This window comes from Bubalus kerabau, chromosome X (assembly GCF_029407905.1).
Source record: "Bubalus kerabau isolate K-KA32 ecotype Philippines breed swamp buffalo chromosome X, PCC_UOA_SB_1v2, whole genome shotgun sequence".
Taxonomy (NCBI): domain Eukaryota; kingdom Metazoa; phylum Chordata; class Mammalia; order Artiodactyla; family Bovidae; genus Bubalus; species Bubalus kerabau.
In genome coordinates, this window is record NC_073647.1 from 81,073,461 (window position 1) to 81,093,295 (window position 19,835).

General features: G+C 37.5%; 1 long non-coding RNA gene across 1 annotated transcript; it reads right to left on the bottom strand.

Annotated features, from left to right (window-relative positions):
* Window positions 1–830: 830 nt before the first annotated feature.
* LOC129638921 (uncharacterized) lies at window positions 831–8,690 on the bottom strand. Its single transcript, XR_008708092.1, has 3 exons — window positions 7,734–8,690; window positions 1,489–1,571; window positions 831–931 (listed from the first exon to the last, which is right to left on the bottom strand). It is a non-coding gene; the product is annotated as an uncharacterized LOC129638921 (long non-coding RNA).
* Window positions 8,691–19,835: the final 11,145 nt, after the last annotated feature.

The following is a 19,835-nucleotide window of genomic DNA, read 5'->3' on the forward strand; positions in this document are numbered from 1 at the left end:
CCTGATCTGCATATAAGTTTCTCAAGAGGCAGGTCAGGTGGTCTGGTATTCCCATCTTTCAGAATTTTCTACAGTTTATTGTGATCCACACAGTCAAAGGCTTTGGCATAGTCAATAAAGCAGAACTAGATGTTTTTCTGGCACTCTCTTGCTTTTTCGATGGTCCAGAGGATGTTGGCAATTTGATCTCTGGTTCCTCTGCCTTTTCTAAAACCAGCTTGAACATCTGGAAGCTCACGGTTCATGTATTGCTGAAGTCTGGCTTGGAGAATTTTGAGCATTACTTTACTAGTGTGTGAGATGAGTGCAATTGTGTGGTAGTTTGAGCATTCTTTGGCATTGCCTTTCTTTGGGATTGGAGTGAAAACTGACCTTTTCCAATCCTGTGGCTACTGCTGAGTTTTCCAAACTTGCTGGCATATTGAGTGCAGCACTTTGATAATTTAATGATTGTCATAATATCAACCTGACCTGTGAGTTAGTCTTATGAAATTCAACCAGTCTTCCTTTGATCCCAAATCTCCTTTCTAAATATTGCAAATTTAAGCTATATATATAGCATATTAATTCATATGAAGTCTTACATATACTATACCTTGGACTCATATTTCCTAATCCCATTTTACAAAATGAAATAGTGGTGATAGTCTTATAAGCTAAACTTTCTGTATCTTTATCTTAAATGATTCTGTCATATAATTTTGCTATAGCAAAGCCTTAGTATTCATTATGATACTTTTATATGAATTGTGATAATAATTATATATAGAAATCAAAATACATGATACACACAAAAAGTGCCTTCATGTGCATTGCCAAGGAGTACTTGCCCCCATAGTTTGCTTCAGGTTTAGCTGTTCCCAGGAAGCCATCCCAGTTAAAAGACAGGTAGATATAAGGATTGTCCTCTTTGGGTTCATGAGTCATAATGCTAAATGAAAAATTAAACATGAAATATTTTAGGATATTTAAAACAAAATCAAACACACCTAGACTGTTATCATATATTCGCTAGGAAGCAAATAAATGAAATCATCCAGAAAGCACATTAGATGACAGATATATTAATATAATGGCATCTTTCAGAAAACAAAGAAATCATTCTCCTTTTATTCTATTCCTCACTAAAACTAAGGTTTTAGTTAGGGACTATTTACTGTGTCTAAGAGTATCTAAGAAATCACTAGGATACTTAGATAAATGAAATAAATACAATTTTAAAAATATTACAGATTAATTTAGGTCAGTGATTTTTTACTCAGGAAATATATTAGAGTTATCTTCTGGCATAAAAAAATTATGTATATATTCATAGTTAGAAACATTGTTATCTCTGACAATGCCCCTCCCTCTCTGCAACCCCACCTCCTACTGAGAAATAAATACATAAAAGTTTCTACTAAAATTATTTCCAAGTAAGATTCTGCTTTCTCCCCCAGCCCCCACAGTATTTACAAGCTTTAATTTTCCTTTTAAGGGATTGCTTACTTGTAATTTCTTCCAGAGAGCTGTTGTGGTGGAGATACAGGACTTCTAGGAAAGACACTTTGAAGGGATGAGCTCCAGGGATTCTGTACATAGATTTTTTTAAGGGCAAGAGGAAAGGTTCAGCCATGATTTTAAGGAGATTTGAAATACAATGACCCATATTGATTGTTGTTGTTTAGTCACTAAGTTGTGTCTTTTTTTGACTCCTGTGGACTGTAGCCTGGCAGGCTCCTCTGTCCATGGAATTCTTCAGGCAAGAATACTGGAGTGGGTTGCCATTTCCTTCTCCAAGGGATCTTCCTGACCAAGGGATAAAATCTGCGTCTCCTGCTTGGCAGGCAGATTCTTTACCAATGAGCCACCAGGGAAGGTGACATATATTGATACCACATGCTAAGTATGTAAATATCAAGATATCTCTAGGCCTGCCCCTAAATGATGACAAATAAACAAAGATATTTTTAAAAGGCAAATGTTTGGGTATTATGGTACTAACTTAGCAGGTCTTTGTATCTATGTCATCTATATTTATCTATCTTTCTAAGATATAGAATGGCTTATAGAAGGGGAAATGCAAATGGAAGATTCATTTCAGCTGTTACTGTAAGAAGTGAGTGAACCTTCCAGCCAAAAGAATTAAATATAAACTCCCCTTCCCATTGTTATAGTGTGAAAAAATGCTTATTCCCAGAGAAAACAAAGTTGACAAAAAATAACTTAGAGAATACTGAGGCTGAATATAGAGAGTTGCAGCATTAAACAGATACACTATACAACAAAGTTTTGGAGGGAAGCTAATACATATAAACCTTAACTGATAAAAACTTTGTTCTTAAAGACCATAGTTTCAGTAAGTGCATAAGCAAAGAGTAAATTCTAGTAATAATGGACTTTGAAATTGACCTTATAACACAGACATGAGGCATATAAGTGGGTCCAGACCAGATCTACTCAGAGCCTATTCTTATAGCCATGCAAGTTATGAGTGGGTTCATAACATTGTGACATAGCCATTCTGATGAGCCATACTGAAATCAAGAATATTTTAACATAGCTACTTTGACAGAGGTATTTTGACATGGGGAAATTTGATACAGACTGTAAAATAATTCACTGTACTTTCTGATTAACAAAAGATTAAGTTGGATGTGAAATATATACCAAAACTCATCCCTAAGTTTCAGTTCATGCCCATCCACAACCACTCTGGAGAGGGGGGAACCTTGGTTTGGTAATAATATTAGACATAAGATAAAGGTTAGGCATCATCTGGAAAGAGAAACTGATACAAACAGGGAGAATGAAACAGACCCAGTATTTTTCCTCCATTGTTTAAATATTTTTCTTCTGTCTTTGGGCTTTCCTCTTCTGCTTTGTTTTTGCAATCTTCTTTAAAATGAAATAAAAGGCCACCACAAAACACAAAAAGAAAACCATGACTCTTGAAAATGTGATTTCAGTGAAGCTTGGCAAGAAAGCTTCTCTTTTGTCTATAGCCAGTCCTTCTTGTCTTTGCTGCCTGATGTCATAGTAGACAGAATCACAGGCTCCTGACTATTCTGTGCATCATTTCTTAAAGGGGCTACCTTTTCCATCCACGGACTTAATTCCATTGGTCCAGGACTTTTTCTCTAGCAGGTAAGAGAGACTAGCATGTCTGATGCAATATAATGAGACCTATCTAAAATTTTGAATTTGGGGATCACAAACAAGATTTTCTAGCTTTAGCAATGTAGATATATTTGGGGAAAAGAATCCCATAGGAAGCTGTAATTGAGTCTGAGCACATGGACGGATGTTCTGTACTTCCCACTTGTCCATTTTTGGCCTATTTAAACTCATTAACCCAGACCTGGGCCTTGATTCAACTAGATAGATGTAGAAAAGTGTTTCAGGCAGAACCTAAGGAATAGAGAACTTTTGAAATTTGGTGTTGCAGAAGACTTTTGAAAGTCCCTTGAACTGCAAGGAGATCCAACCAGTCCATCCTAAAGGAAATCAGTCCTGAGTGTTCATTGGAAGGACTGATGTTGAGGCTGAAACTCCAATACTTTGGCCACCTGATGTGAAGGACTGACTCATTTGAAAATGTATGGCAAAACCAATACAATATTGTAAAGTAATTAGCCTCCAATTGAAATAAATAAATTTATAATAAAAAAAAGACCCTAATGCTAGGAAAGATTGAAGGAAGGAGGAGAAGGGGACGACAGAGGATTAGATGGTTAGATGACATCACCAACTCAGTGGACATGAGTTTGAGTAAACTCTGGGAGTTGGTGATGGACAGAGAGGCCTGGTGTGCTGTAGTCCATGGTGTCAAGAGTCAGACATGACTGAGTGACTGAATTGAACTGAACTGACTAGAAGGTGGGATCAGATTGGCATGGTGACCTTTTTTAAAGATCAGATACTAGAGGTAGTGGTGATGGTTATGTGATTGTAGTATGACACTCTACTCTTATGAGCCCATGGGGGTCCAGAAAGAAGAATAACAGCTAGCTATGAAGACATTTCTCTCTAGAATCAGTGACTGTATCAGCCTCTTGAGGTAGACTGACTAATTTATTGCCCAAACCAAAACACTTATAAATAGAATGACAGGGGTAACCATGTTTACATTGGAACAACCAACAGAAAGTGAGACTATCCTCATCACCCTACCTTGAAGTCACAAGTTGTTGGACTGAAAATCTGAGCCTCCAACCTGTTTTTCAGAAATACAGTCAATACAGCTTCCATTTTCTATATCAAAATAAATTCCTCTTCCATATCTTGCTTCGGAAAACCTTGAAATACCCTGTTTGGTATTACATAGGCACAATCATTGATTCTGTTTCTCAGAATTCACAACAAGGTTGACCTTGTGAGAGTGTGGGACTGATATATTCCAAATTAAGCCATTGTGGAACCAAAGCATTAAGCCATGGTCCACCTTGACAACTTCAAAAGACAAAGAAAAAGCCATGTGGAGGGAAACATTAGTAAATGTAGAAAAGTGAGCAGATTTTCATTTAAATCTATGATCAAAGAGCAAAACATCATCTGAGGGTTGAGAAAATTAAAGAAATCAAGAGAAGTCTCTGGAACTCCCTGCTGATATTCCAAAGAGAAAATTTGTGTGTAGGAAGACACACAGTTCTATCTAATCTCTTTGGGACAGCCTGACTAGGTGCCTCATGTATTGAGAGAGGCAGTTGTCATATTAATTCTCCTCTCCAATGCCATTAAAGTTTTTTCCCAGTTGTTACAGATCAAGGCTCTTTCTAGGGCAGCAATATTTGGAACCAGGAGTGGACTGCACCAGTAGAGGGCTGGATTTTAATTTCTCAGATAAATATCAGATTTTAAAATGTATGATTAAAAATCTCCAAAGAGCCCAATAGCACTGGCGAGCAATCCTACAATTCCCTAATTTATTCTCCTGTTCTCTGAGACAACTATTTAACCATCTCATCTCTCCACAAATTTCCAACTTCTCTTCCATGTTCTTTGTTTCTAGTTAATGACCTCACATTTTATCTTGCTAACAACTATTTCATTTTCCAATCACCAAATTTATCAACCCACCTTCTTCTGTATGAAGTGTCTCTTCTTATATCAAAGAATAACTCTTCCAAATATGCTCAGGATCCCTCTTCTTGCCCTCCTGTGGCTTTTTTTTTTTTTTTTTTGGTCATGCTATAATTATTATCCTACAGTATCACTTTTTCACCTCTCAACTGGATCATTCCTATTAACACCCAGGTTTGCATTATACAAAACTCTCTGAACTCCACATCATTTTCTATATACTGCCTCATTTTTCTGCTTCTTATCACTGTAAAGCATCTCAGAAAAGTTTGTCACCCTAATTGTAACCATTCCCTCACCTCTCTTTCGTTTTTCGGTCCATGTCAGTCTTTCTTCTGTCCCCACCATTCTGCTGAAACTGCTCTTGTCAAGATTACCAACCACCTCATATTGCCAAATCCAATCTTATTTCTCTGTGTTCATCTGATTTTATCTCTCAATATCATTTAATATAATGAGTTATTCCCTGATTCTTGAAATACTTTCTTTTCTCTCTTTGCTTCCTTGATATCACACTGTCCTGGCTTTTTTTCCTATTGCTCTATATGATCTATCCCAGACCATTTTGCCGGCCCAGCTTCTCCGTTGCAACTTGACCTCTAAATGTTAGAACACCTGAGGGCTTGTTACTGACTTTTTCCCTCAATATCTATACTCTGTCTATAAGTCCAGTAACATGACTTTAGATAGGAGCCATATCTTGGTTACTATCAAATTTATATGTCTAGTCTGTACTTGTCTACTGAGATCTAAATTCATTTATCCAACTGCCTACTCAAGACCTCTTCTTAGAAGTCTAATAGACATATCCAACTAATCATGTCAAAACCAAACATGTGATCCCTTCATTGAAAAAAACACCCTGCTTTTCCTCCAGTAATCCTCATTCACCCAGTTGCTTAAATCAAAATCTGTGAATTCATGTTTCATTTTTCTCTTTACCTCCCTCTCCATATACAATCTATCAGTAAATTTTGGTTGTTATACTTGTAAAATAGATCACTTCTCTTTATCTCCACTGTTACCACCCTAGTTCAAGAAATCATTAGCTCTCTCTTGGACTTCAGTCAGATTTTGAACTCTTCTTCTTTCTTCCAGTTGTGGACCCCTCCAAAACATTCTCTGCACAGCATTCAGTATCATTCTCATGAAGAAAGTTTTCCAGTGTGACTTTTCACTGAACCGATAACAAAATTAAATATCTCACCATATCCTACAAAGCCCAATATGATGTGCTTACCTCATCAACAATTCAACCATGTTAACTTTCTCTTTTTGAGCACATCGAGCCTGTTTTTCCCTTACGGTTTTTGTATTTGTTCTTCTCTCTGCTTAGAAAGTTCTTTCCCTGACTTTTGTATGGAAGGTTTTTTCTCAACTTACACGTCAGTCTCAATTTACATATCAAATCTTCAAAAAGTCATCTCTAACTTTCCTATCTAATGTTACCCCACTCCAAGTCACTACTATATCACTTTATTTATTGTACTTACAGAATTTAACATAATATTATCTTATTTACTTGTTTATTTGTTTATTATCTGCCTTCTCTCCCTTCTCTAATTTAAGATCAATAAGGCAAGACTTAGTCTCAAAAGCCCCTGTATTGTTAGAATACAGAACAATTCCAGGCACATATTGGAATTTGATAATTTTTCATTGAGTGGATAAATGAATAATGATATCTAATGAGCACTACTGAGTGCATTTTTATGCTAAGAACCAAAGTGAAACATTGATTCCTTCCTGTTTGAAGTCTGCAATCCCTTTGCTGTGACCTTATACTTTAAAGGCATCATAATATATCTACCTTGAAAGAGCATCAAGCCCAAATCAGAAATAATCTGAACAATAATAAGGCATAGAGGTCTCCCAATCAGAACCTGTGTATTGATTACGTAGGATCCTTTACTTCTCTATCCTTACCGCTTGCCTGTTGGGACATTTATGCCCTCCTAAGGTGAATAATAGTGAAAAATAAAATTTGATACTCAAACTCATCAATTTGTTGTCAAACATCAGCAGCTTTAATCAAACGTTGGTAGAAGGAAAAATATTTTGAAAGGAAATTTGATTATTTTTTTGTTTAAAGATTTACTATATCCACATTTTCCTTTGTCTTACTTTTTGATCAGGAGTAAAGGTAATTAAAAGCATCGAGAATTTAAGGTCTGATGAACAGTGATCTCCTATCCATGGAATAAGTGAGTCAAAGAAATGGAAGAAAGAGAAAGAGCTAACTATTTTTTAGCCCTCACTCTTAGATTACTCCAACAATGAGAAAAGAACTGTTTCTTTACCTGCTTCTACCCCCAAATAATAGCCTTGTGCACCGAAAATAGTGACTCTAGGCTCCCTTAGAGCTCTTTTTGGGTCAGTTGTGATATGAATTTTTAACTTGCATGACTGGCCTGAAACTCAGAGAAAAGTTTCACAACCATAAAAAAGCCCTACATCCATAAATATATAGAAAGTATATATAAATGGAGTTAATTCATTGAGAGTACAACTTAAAATTAAGTCTATATTAACACAAGATACAGTCTTTAAACAGGCCTTTGAAACAAGCATAATAGAGCCTCAGTCTCCTTTAAAAATTCATACTTTAACAAAATACAACATCCATTTATGATTAAAAAAACCCTCCAGAAGCAGGCATAGAAAGAACATACCTCAACATATTAAAAGCCATACATGATAGCTGGAGGAGCCAAGATGGCGGAGGAGTAGGACGGGGAGAACACTTTCTCCCCCACAAATTCATCAAAAGAGCATTTAAACATCGAGTAAATTCCACAAAACAACTTCCGAATGCCGGCAGAGGACATCAGGCACCCAGAAAAGCAGCCCAACTCTTCGAAAGGAGGTAGGAAAAAATATAAAAGACAAAAAAAGAGACAAAAGAGGGAGGGACGGAGTTCCGTCCCGGGAAGGGAGTCTTAAAAAGAGAGAAGTTTCCAAACACCAGGAAACCCTCTCACTGCCGAATCTGTGCCGAGCTTTGGAAGCACAGAGGGCAACATAAAAGGGAGGGGAAAAAAAAAAAAAAAAAAAAATAAACAATTAAAAATCGCGGATTGTGAGCCCTACGGGAACTCCCCCAGCGGAGAAGCAGCGCAGACGCCTGCACACGGCATTAGCAAGCGGGGCCTGGGCAGGGAAGTGCGGCGCGGGCTGTGTCCCTTAGAGTAAGAATCGGGCGAATGTCCTGAGCGCTATCTGAGCGAAATAATTTGGGCTAGCAAACCAGACTGTGGGATATCTACCACGCGAAAAGCCAGCCCTAACCTAAGACACCGCCAGGCCCGCGCACAGAACAAAGGACTGAACAGAGATAGCCGGCTGCAGACCTCCCCCTCCGGTGACAGGCAACCAGAGCCGGAAGGGGGCAATCGCAGCCCCAGAGAGACACTATCTATAAAACTGTAAGCAGGCTTCTTTGCTAACTAAAACTTCTTGGGGGTCTGGACGGTCAACATCTGCCTGAGAAGGTGCGCCGGTTTTACACCCAGATAACCGAGTGGCGGGGAGGCGATAAGTCGCAGCATTGGCGCCCGCCAAGCACCTCATCGCCTGAGCTGCTCGACCTGGGAAGAACACAAAACGCAGGCCCAACCGAGTCTGCGCCTCTGAGGACTACCCGAGTGCCTGAACCTGAGCGGCTTGGACCTGGGAGCTCAGTCCAGGGCCGGCCTCTGATTGTTCCCGGCGGAACAACCTAGAGCCCAAGCAGTGTGGGCAGGGAGGCTACACGCGCCGTGAGCGGGGGCAGACCCAGTGTGGCCGAGGCACTTCGAGCGCACGCCAGTGTTATCTGTTTGCAGCATCCCTCCCTCCCTCCCCACAGCGCGGCTGAACAAGTGAGCCTAAATTAAAAAAAAAAAAAAAAAAATAGGATCCTCCACCGTCCCCTTTGTGTCAGGGCGGGAACCAGACACTGAAGAGACCAGCAAACAGAAGAAGCTATAACAGAGGGAAACGCCTTGGAAGCTACAGGCCATAGATTAAAACCCTGTGGTTACTACGGATTACATAGGAAGGGGCCTATAGATCTTGAGAAATATAAGTCGGACTAAGGAACTGCCAAAAATGAACTGAACCCACAATACTCACAACAAAACCAGAGAAAGACCTAGATATATTTTTACTATTTTTACGATCAATCTTTCTTTCTTTCTTTTTTTTTTAATTAAAAAAAAAATTTTTTTCAAGTCCTCTATTGTCCTTTAATTTTCACTTTTATAACTATTACTTTGCAAAAAAAAAAAAAAGACCCTATTTTTTTTTTTTTTTTTTCTTCTTCAGCAAACTTCATATATATATTTTATAATTTTTTGACCGTGGTTTTTTTTTTTTTTTTTTTTTTTTTTCTTTTTTCTTTTTCTTCTTTTCTTTAACATTGCATTTTTGAAATTCCAAACTCTACTCTAGATTTTTAATTTTAGCCTTTTGATATATGTTATCAATTTTGTACCTATAGTTTTTTTCATAATTGCTGTGACTTTTTTTTTTTTTTCCTCTGTTTCTTTCTCTTCTTCTTTTATATAACATCGTATATCTGCAATTCCAAACTCTACTCAAGATTTTTAATTTATGCTTTTTGGTATTTGATATCAATTTTGTACCTGTATTTTCTTTATAATTTTTGCGACATTGTTTTTGTTGGTTTGTTTGTTTTCTCTCTTTATTTTTCTTCTTCTTCTTTTTTTTTTTTTTTTTTTAACGTTGTATTTTTGAAATTCCAAACTCTACTCTGGATTTTTAATTTTTGCTGTTTGGTATTAGTTATCAATTTTGTACCTGTAGTTTCTTTATTACTTTCACGACCTTGTTTGTTTTTCTTCGTTCGTTTTTTCTCTCTTTCTTTTCCTTCTCCTTTTCATTAACATCGCATTTTTGAAATTCCAAACTCTACTCTAATTTCTAATTTTTGTTTTTATGTATTTGTTACCAATTTTGTACCTTTAAGAACCCAATCTTCAGGACCCATTTTTCACTAGTGTACGAGATTACTGGCTTGACTGCTCTCTCTCCCTTTGGACTCTGCCTTTTCTCCACCAGGTCACCTGTATCTCCTCCCTAACCCCTCTCTACTCTACCCAACTCTGTGAATTTCTGTGTGTTCCAGACGGTGGAGAACACTTAAGGAACTGATTACTGGCTGGATCTGTCTCCCGCCTTTTCATTTCCCCCTTTTATCCTTCTGGCCACCTCTGTCTCCTGCCTCCTTCTTCTCTTCCCTGTATAACTCCGTGAACATCTCTGAGCGGTCCAGTTGTGGAGTGCACATAAGGAAGTGACTACTGGCTAGCCCACTCTCTCCACTATTGATTCCACCTCATCTCATTTGGGTCACCTCTAACTCCCTCCTCCCTCTTCTCTTTTCCATGTAACGCTGTGAACCTCTCTGAGTGACCCTCACAGTAGAGAAACTTTTCATCTTTAATGTAGATGTTTTATCAGTGGTGCTGTATAGAAGGAGAAGTTTTGAAACTACTGTAAAATTAAGACCGATAACTGGAAGTAGGAGGCTTAAGTCCAATCCCTGACTCCAGGGAACTCCTGACTCCAAGGAACATTAATTGACAGGAGCTCATCAAACGCCTCCATACCGACACTGAAACCAAGCACCACACAAGGGCCAACAAGTTCCAGGGAAAGACATAACAAGCAAATTCTCCAGCAACAAAGGAACACAGCCCTGAGCTTCAAGATACAGGCTGCCCAAAGTCACCCCAAAACCATAGACATCTCATAACTCATTACTGGACATTTCATTACACTCCAGAGAGAAGAAATACAGCTCCATCCACCAGAACATCGACACAAGCTTCCCTAACCAGGAAACCTTGACAAGCCACCTGTACAAACCCACACACAGCGAGGAAACGCCACAATAAAGAGAACTCCACAAACTGCCAGAATACAGAAAGGACACCCCAAACTCAGCAATTTAAACAAGATGAAGAGACAGAGGAATAGCCAGCAGATAAAGGAACAGGATAAATGCCCACCAAACCAAACCAAAGAGGAAGAGATAGGGAATCTACCTGATAAAGAATTCCGAATAATGATAGTGAAATTGATCCAAAATCTTGAAATTAAAATGGAATCACAGATAAATAGCCTGGAGGCAAGGATTGAGAAGATGCAAGAAAGGTTTAACAAGGACTTAGAAGAAATAAAAAAGAGTCAATATATAATGAATAATGCAATAAGTGAAATTAAAAACACTCTGGAGGCAACAAATAGTAGAATAACAGAGGCAGAAGATAGGATTAGTGAATTAGAAGATAGAATGGTAGAAATAAATGAATCAGAGAGGAAAAAAGAAAAACGAATTAAAAGAAATGAGGACAATCTCAGAGACCTCCAGGACAATATTAAACGCTACAACATTCGAATCATAGGGGTCCCAGAAGAAGAAGACAAAAAGAAAGACCATGAGAAAATACTTGAGGAGATAATAGTTGAAAACTTCCCTAAAATGGGGAAGGAAATAATCACCCAAGTCCAAGAAACCCAGAGAGTCCCAAATAGGATAAACCCAAGGCGAAACACCCCAAGACACATAGTAATCAAATTAACAAAGATCAAACACAAAGAACAAATATTAAAAGCAGCAAGGGAAAAACAACAAATAACACACAAGGGAATTCCCATAAGGATAACAGCTGATCTTTCAATAGAAACTCTTCAAGCCAGGAGGGAATGGCAAGACATACTTAAAATGATGAAAGAAAATAATCTACAGCCCAGATTATTGTACCCAGCAAGGATCTCATTCAAGTATGAAGGAGAAATCAAAAGCTTTTCAGACAAGCAAAAGCTGAGAGAATTCTGCACCACCAAACCAGCTCTCCAACAAATACTAAAGGATATTCTCTAGACAGGAAACACAAAAATTGTGTATAAATTTGAACCCAAAACAATAAAGTAAATGGCAACGGGGTCATACTTATCAGTAATTACCTTAAACGTAAATGGGTTGAATGCCCCAACCAAAAGACAAAGGCTGGCTGAATGGATACAAAAACAAGACCCCTGCATATGTTGTCTACAAGAGACCCACCTCAAAACAGGGGACACATACAGACTGAAAGTGAAGGGCTGGAAAAAGATTTTCCATGCGAATAGGGACCAAAAGAAAGCAGGAGTAGCAATACTCATATCAGATAAAATAGACTTTAAAACAAAGACTGTGAAAAGAGACAAAGATGGTCACTACATAATGATCAAAGGATCAATCCAAGAAGAAGATATAACAATTATAAATATATATGCACCCAACACGGGAGCACCACAGTATGTAAGACAAATGCTAACAAGTATGAAAGAAGAAATTAACAATAACACAATAATAGTGGGAGACTTTAATACCCCACTCACACCTATGGATAGATCAACTAAACAGAAAATTAACAAGGAAACACAAACTTTAAACGATACAATAGACCAGTTAGACCTAATTGATATCTATAGGACATTTCATCCCAAAACAATGAATTTCACCTTCTTCTCAAGCGCACATGGAACCTTCTCCAGGATAGATCACATCCTGGGCCATAAAGCTAGCCTTGGTAAATTCAAAAAAATAGAAATCATTCCAAGCATCTTTTCTGACCACAATGCAGTAAGATTAGATCTCAATTACAGGAGAAAAACTATTAAAAAATCCAACATATGGAGGCTGAACAACACGCTGCTGAATAACCAACAAATCACAGAAGAAATCAAAAAAGAAATCAAAATTTGCATAGAAACGAATGACAATGAAAACACAACAACCCAAAACCTGTGGGACACGGTAAAAGCAGTCCTAAGGGGAAAGTTCATAGCAATACAGGCACACCTCAAGAAACAAGAAAAAAGTCAAATAAATAACCTAACTCTACACCTAAAGCAACTAGAAAAGGAAGAAATGAAGAACCCCAGGGTTAGTAGAAGGAAAGAAATCTTAAAAATTAGAGCAGAAATAAATGCAAAAGAAACAAAAGAGACCATAGCAAAAATCAACAAAACCAAAAGCTGGTTCTTTGAAAGGATAAATAAAATTGACAAACCATTAGCCAGACTCATCAAGAAACAAAGGGAGAAAAATCAAATCAATAAAATTAGAAATGAAAATGGAGAGATCACAACAGACAACACAGAAATACAAAGGATCATAAGAGACTACTATCAACAATTATATGCCAATAAAATGGACAACGTGGAAGAAATGGACAAATTCTTAGAAAAGTACAACTTTCCAAAACTCGATCAGGAAGAAATAGAAAATCTTAACAGACCCATCACAAGCACGGAAATTGAAACTGTAATCAAAAATCTTCCAGCAAACAAAAGCCCAGGTCCAGACGGCTTCACAGCTGAATTCTACCAAAAATTTAGAGAAGAGCTAACACCTATCCTGCTCAAACTCTTCCAGAAAATTGCAGAGGATGGTAAACTTCCAAACTCATTCTATGAGGCCACCATCACCCTAATACCAAAACCTGACAAGATCCCACAAAAAAAGAAAACTACAGGCCAATATCACTGATGAACATAGATGCAAAAATCCTTAACAAAATTCTAGCAATCAGAATCCAACAACACATTAAAAAGATCATACACCAGGACCAAGTGGGCTTTATCCCAGGGATGCAAGGATTCTTCAATATCCGCAAATCAATCAATGTAATACACCACATTAACAAATTGAAAAATAAAAACCATATGATTATCTCAATAGATGCAGAGAAAGCCTTTGACAAAATTCAACATCCATTTATGATCAAAACTCTCCAGAAAGCAGGAATAGAAGGAACCTACCTCAACATAATCAAAGCTATATATGACAAACCCACAGCAAACATTATCCTCAATGGTGAAAAATTGAAAGCATTTCCTCTAAAGTCAGGAACAAGACAAGGGTGCCCACTTTCACCATTACTATTCAACATAGTTTTGGAAGTTTTGGCCACAGCAATCAGAGCAGAAAAAGAAATAAAAGGAATCCAAATTGGAAAAGAAGAAGTAAAGCTCTCACTGTTTGCAGATGACATGATCCTCTACATAGAAAACCCTAAAGACTCCACCAGAAAATTACTAGAACTAATCAATGACTATAGTAAAGTTGCAGGATATAAAATCAACACACAGAAATCCCTTGCATTCCTATACACTAATAATGAGAAAACAGAAAGAGAAATTAAGGAAACAATTCCATTCACCATTGCAACGGAAAGAATAAAATACTTAGGAATATATCTACCTAAAGAATCTAAAGACCTATATATAGAAAACTATAAAACACTGGTGAAAGAAATCAAAGAGGACACTAACAGATGGAGAAATATACCATGTTCATGGATTGGAAGAATCAATGTAGTGAAAATGAGTATACTACCCAAAGCAATCTATAGATTCAATGCAATCCCTATCAAGCTACCAACAGCATTCTTCACAGAGCTAGAACAAATAATTTCACAATTTGTATGGAAAAACAAAAAACCTCGAATAGCCAAAGCGATCTTGAGAAAGAAGAATGGAACTGGAGGAATCAACCTACCTGACTTCAGGCTCTACTACAAAGCCACAGTCATCAAGACAGTATGGTACTGGCACAAAGACAGAAATATAGATCAATGGAACAAAATAGAAAGCCCAGAGATAAATCCACGCACATATGGACACCTTATCTTCGACAAAGGAGGCAAGAATATACAATGGATTAAAGACAATCTCTTTAACAAGTGGTGCTGGGAACTCTGGTCAACCACTTGTAAAAGAATGAAACTAGAACACTTTCTAACACCATACACAAAAATAAACTCAAAATGGATTAAAGATCTAAACGTAAGACCAGAAACTATAAAACTCCTAGAGGAGAACATAGGCAAAACACTCTCTGACATACATCACAGCAGGATCCTCTATGACCCACCTCCCAGAATATTGGAAATAAAAGCAAAAATAAACAAATGGGACCTAATTAACCTTAAAAGCTTCTGCACATCAAAGGAAACTATTAGCAAGGTGAAAAGACAGCCTTCAGAATGGGAGAAGATAATAGCAAATGAAGCAACTGACAAACAACTAATCTCGAGAATATACAAGCAACTCCTACAGCTCAACTCCAGAAAAATAAATGACCCAATCAAAAAATGGGCCAAAGAACTAAATAGACATTTCTCCAAAGAAGACATAAAGATGGCTAACAAACACATGAAAAGATGCTCAACATCACTCATTATCAGAGAAATGCAAATCAAAACCACTATGAGGTACCATTTCACACCAGTCAGAATGGCTGCAATCCAAAAGTCTACAAGTAATAAATGCTGGAGAGGGTGTGGAGAAAAGGGAACCCTGTTACACTGTTGGTGGGAATGCAAACTAGTGCAGCCACTATGGAGAACAGTGTGGAGATTCCTTAAAAAACTGGAAATAGACATGCCTTATGATCCAGCAATCCCACTGCTGGGCATACACACTGAGGAAACCAGAAGGGAAAGAGACACGAGTACCCCAATGTTCAACGCAGCACTGTTTATAATAGCCAGGACATGGAAGCAACCTAGATGTCCATCAGCAGATGAATGGATAAGAAAGCTGTGGTACATATACACAATGGAGTATTATTCAGCCATTAAAAAGAATACATTTGAATCCGTTCTAATGAGGTGGATGAAACTGGAGCCTATTATACAGAGTGAAGTAAGCCAGAAAGAAAAACACCAATACAGTATACTAACGCATATATATGGAATTTAGAAAGATGGTAACAATAACCCTGTGTACGAGACAGCAAAAGAGACACTGATGTATAGAACAGTCTTATGGACTCTGTGGGAGAGGGAGAGGGTGGGAAGATTTGGGAGAATGGCATTGAAACATGTAAATATCATGTATGAAATGAGTTGCCAGTCCAGGTTCGATGCACGATACTGGATGCTTGGGGCTGGTGCACTGGGACGACCCAGAGGGATGGAATGGGGAGGGAGGAGGGAGGAGGGTTCAGGATGGGGAACACATGTATACCTGTGGCGGATTCATTTTGATATTTGGCAAATCTAATACAGTTATGTAAAGTTTAAAAATAAAATAAAATTAAAAAAAAAAAAAAAAAAAAAAAAAAAAGCCATACATGATAAACCCACAACAAATATTATCCTCTATGGTGAAACATTGAAATCATTTCCCCTAAAGTCAGGAACAAGACAAGGGTGCCCACTCTCACCACTACTATTCAACATAGTTTTGGAAGTTTTAGCCACAGAAATCAAAGAAGAAAAAGAAATAAAAAGAATCCAGATTTGTAAAGAAGATGTAAAACTCACTGTTTGCAGATGACATGATCCTCTACATAGAAAACCCTAAAGACTCCACCAGAAAATTACTAGAGCTCATCAGTGAATATAGTAAAGTTGCAGGTTGTAAAATTAACACACAGAAATCCCTTGAACTCCTATACACTAACAATGAGAAAACAGAAAGAGAAATTAAAGAAACAATTATATTTACCATTGCAATGAAAAGAATAAAATACTTAGGGATAAATCTACCTAAAGAAACAAAAGACCTATATATAGAAAACTATAAAACACTGGTGAAAGAAATCAAAGATGATGCAAATAGATGAAAAATATACCATGTTCATGGATTGGAAGAATGGATATAGTGAAAATTAGTATAAAACCCAAAGCAATCTATAGATTCAATGCAATCCCTATCAAGCTACCAATGGTATTTTTCAGAGAACTAGAACAGATAATTTCAAAATTTGTTTGGAAATACAAAAAATCTTGAATAGCCAAACCAACTTGAGAAAGAAGAATGGAACTGAAGGAATCAACCTGCCTGACTTCAGGCTATATTACAAAGCTACAGTCATCAAGACAGTATGGTACTGGCCCAAAGACAGAAATATAGATCAATGGAACAAAATAGAAAGCCCAGAGATAAATCCACACACCTATGGACACCTTAGCTTTGACAAAGGAGGCAAGGATATAAAATGGAGAAAAATCAATCTCTTTCACAAGTGGTGCTGGGAAAACTAGTCAACCACTTGTGAAAGAATGAAACTAGAACACTTTCTAACACCATACACAAAAATAAACTCAAAATGGATTAAAGATGTAAATGTAAGACCAAAAACTATAAAACTCCTAGAGGAAAACATAGGCAAAACACATTCTGATATAAATCACAGTGGGATCCTCTATGACCCACCTCCCAGAGTAATGGAAATAAAAGCAAAAATAAGCAAAAGGGACCTAATTAAACTTGAAAGCTTTTGCACAAGGAAGGAAACTAGGAGGATAAGACAAGGTATAAAGACAGCCTTCAGAATGGGAGAAAATAATAGCAAACGAAGCAACTGACAAAGAATGAATCTCAAAAATATATAAGCAGCTCACACAGCTCAATACCAGAAAAATAAATGACCCAATCAAAAAATGGGCCAAAGAACTAAACAGACATTTCTCCAAAGAGGACATACAAATGGCTAACAAACACATGAAAAGATGCTCAATGTCACTCATTATCAGAGAAATGCAAATCAAAATCACAATGTGGTACCATCTCATGCCCATCAGAATGGCTGCTACCAAAAAGTCTATAAACAATAAACGCTGGAGAGGGTGTGGAGAAAAGGGAACTCTCTTACACTGTTGGTGGGAATGCAAACTAGTACAGCCACTATGGAGAACAGTGTGGAGATTCCTTAAAAAACTGGAAATAGAACTGTCATACGACCTAGCAATCCCACTGCTGTTCATACACACCGAGGAAACCAGAATTGAAAGAGACATATGTACCCCAACGTTCATCACAGCACTGTTTACAATAGCTAGGACATGAAAGCAACCTAGATGTCCATCGGCAGATGAATGGATAAGAAAGCAGTGGTACATATACACAATGGAATATTACTCAGCTATTAAAAATAATGCATTTGAATCAGTTCTAATGAAGTGGATGAAACTGGAGCCTATTATAGTGAAGTAAGTCAGAAAGAAAAATACCAATACAGTATATTAATGCATATATGTGGAATTTAGAAAGATGGTAACGATGACCCTGTATGCAAGACAGCAAAAGAGACACAGATGTAACGAACAGTCTGTTGTACTCTGTGGGAGAAGGCGAAGCTGAGATGACTTTAGAGGATAGCATTGAAATATGTATATTACCATATGTGAAATAGATTGCCAGTCCAGGTTTGACGCATCAGACAGGGCGCTCAAGGCCCGTACACTGGGACGACTCAGAGGGATGGGATGGGGAGGGAGGATTGAGGGGGTTTCAGGATGGGGGACACATGTACATTCATGGCTGATTCATGTCAATGTATGGCAAAGACCACCACAATTTTGCAAAGCAATTAGCCTCCAATTAAAATAATTAAATTAATTTAAAAATTCATACTAGTTAGCATTCTCCTAGGCTGTGTTTAAATTCTCTCTAGCCAGAAGCCCAGAAGTCTAATGAAATTAAGTATTTTAAAGTTCTGGGTAAAAACTTTCTTTCTTTTGATCTAAGTAACATATACACACACATGCACACATATACACAAACAAGCATACGTTCATGTGAGTGCATTGGAAGCTACATTAAAGTGCATTCACTTACTTTGGTTTCTATTTAGTGCCACAAAACAGAACCCCAAGGTATTATAGACTGGAAAGAGTTAATGCATCTGCCAAAATATGCATTTTACAATGGTTGATAATTTAAATCCTGAGAGAGCATAAACTTTTTTTCACCCTTGTGTTCCCTATGTTCTAGATATATTGAAACATGCATATGTGTGCAGTTCTTCAAATAAACCACAATTTCACTGACTCACATACCTTTTTTTGGACTCTTGTACCTGGACTATACATTTTGCTTTTTCGCCTGAGTAACTTTTACTTATCTCTGGGAAGACTTCCTTAACATTCTTTGAGTTAGGGCACATGTGAATTAAAATATTCAAATGGATATGAACAGTGCATATGAATCATAATTCATAGGGATATGAACTTTCTGTGATGGAAGTAAAGTCTGATGCTATAAAGAACAATACTGTATAGGAACCTGAAATGTTAGGTCCATGAATCAAGGTAAATCCGAAGTGGTCAAACAGGAGATGGCAAGAGTGAACATCGACATTTTAGGAATCATTGAACTGAAATGGACTGGAATGGGTGAATTTAAATCCAATGACCATTATATCTACTACTTTGGGCAAGAATCCCTTAGAAGAAATGGAGGAGCCCTCATAAGTCAATAAAAGATTCCAAAATGCAGTACTTAGGTGCAATCTCAAAAATGACAGAATGATCTCTGTTCATTTTCAAGGCAAACCATTCAATATCACATTAATCCAAGTCTATGCCCCAACCAGTAATGCTGAAGAAGCTGAAATTGAACGGATCTATGAAGACATATAGGAACTTCTAAAACTAACACCCAAAAAAGATGTCCCTTTCATCATAGGGGACTGGAATGCAAAAGTAAGAAAGCAAGAGATACCGGAGTAACAGGCAAATTAGGGCTTGGACTACAAAAAGAAGCAGGGCAAAGGCTAATAGTTTTGCCAAGAGAACACACTGGTTACAGAAAACACCCTCTTCCAACAACACAAGAGAAGACTCTACACATGGACATCACCAGATGGTCAATACTGAAATTATATTGATTATATTCTTTGCAGCTGAAGATGGAGAAGCTCTGTACAGTCAGCAAAAGCAAGACTGGGAGCTGACTGTAGCTCAGATCATGATCACGCAAAATTCAGA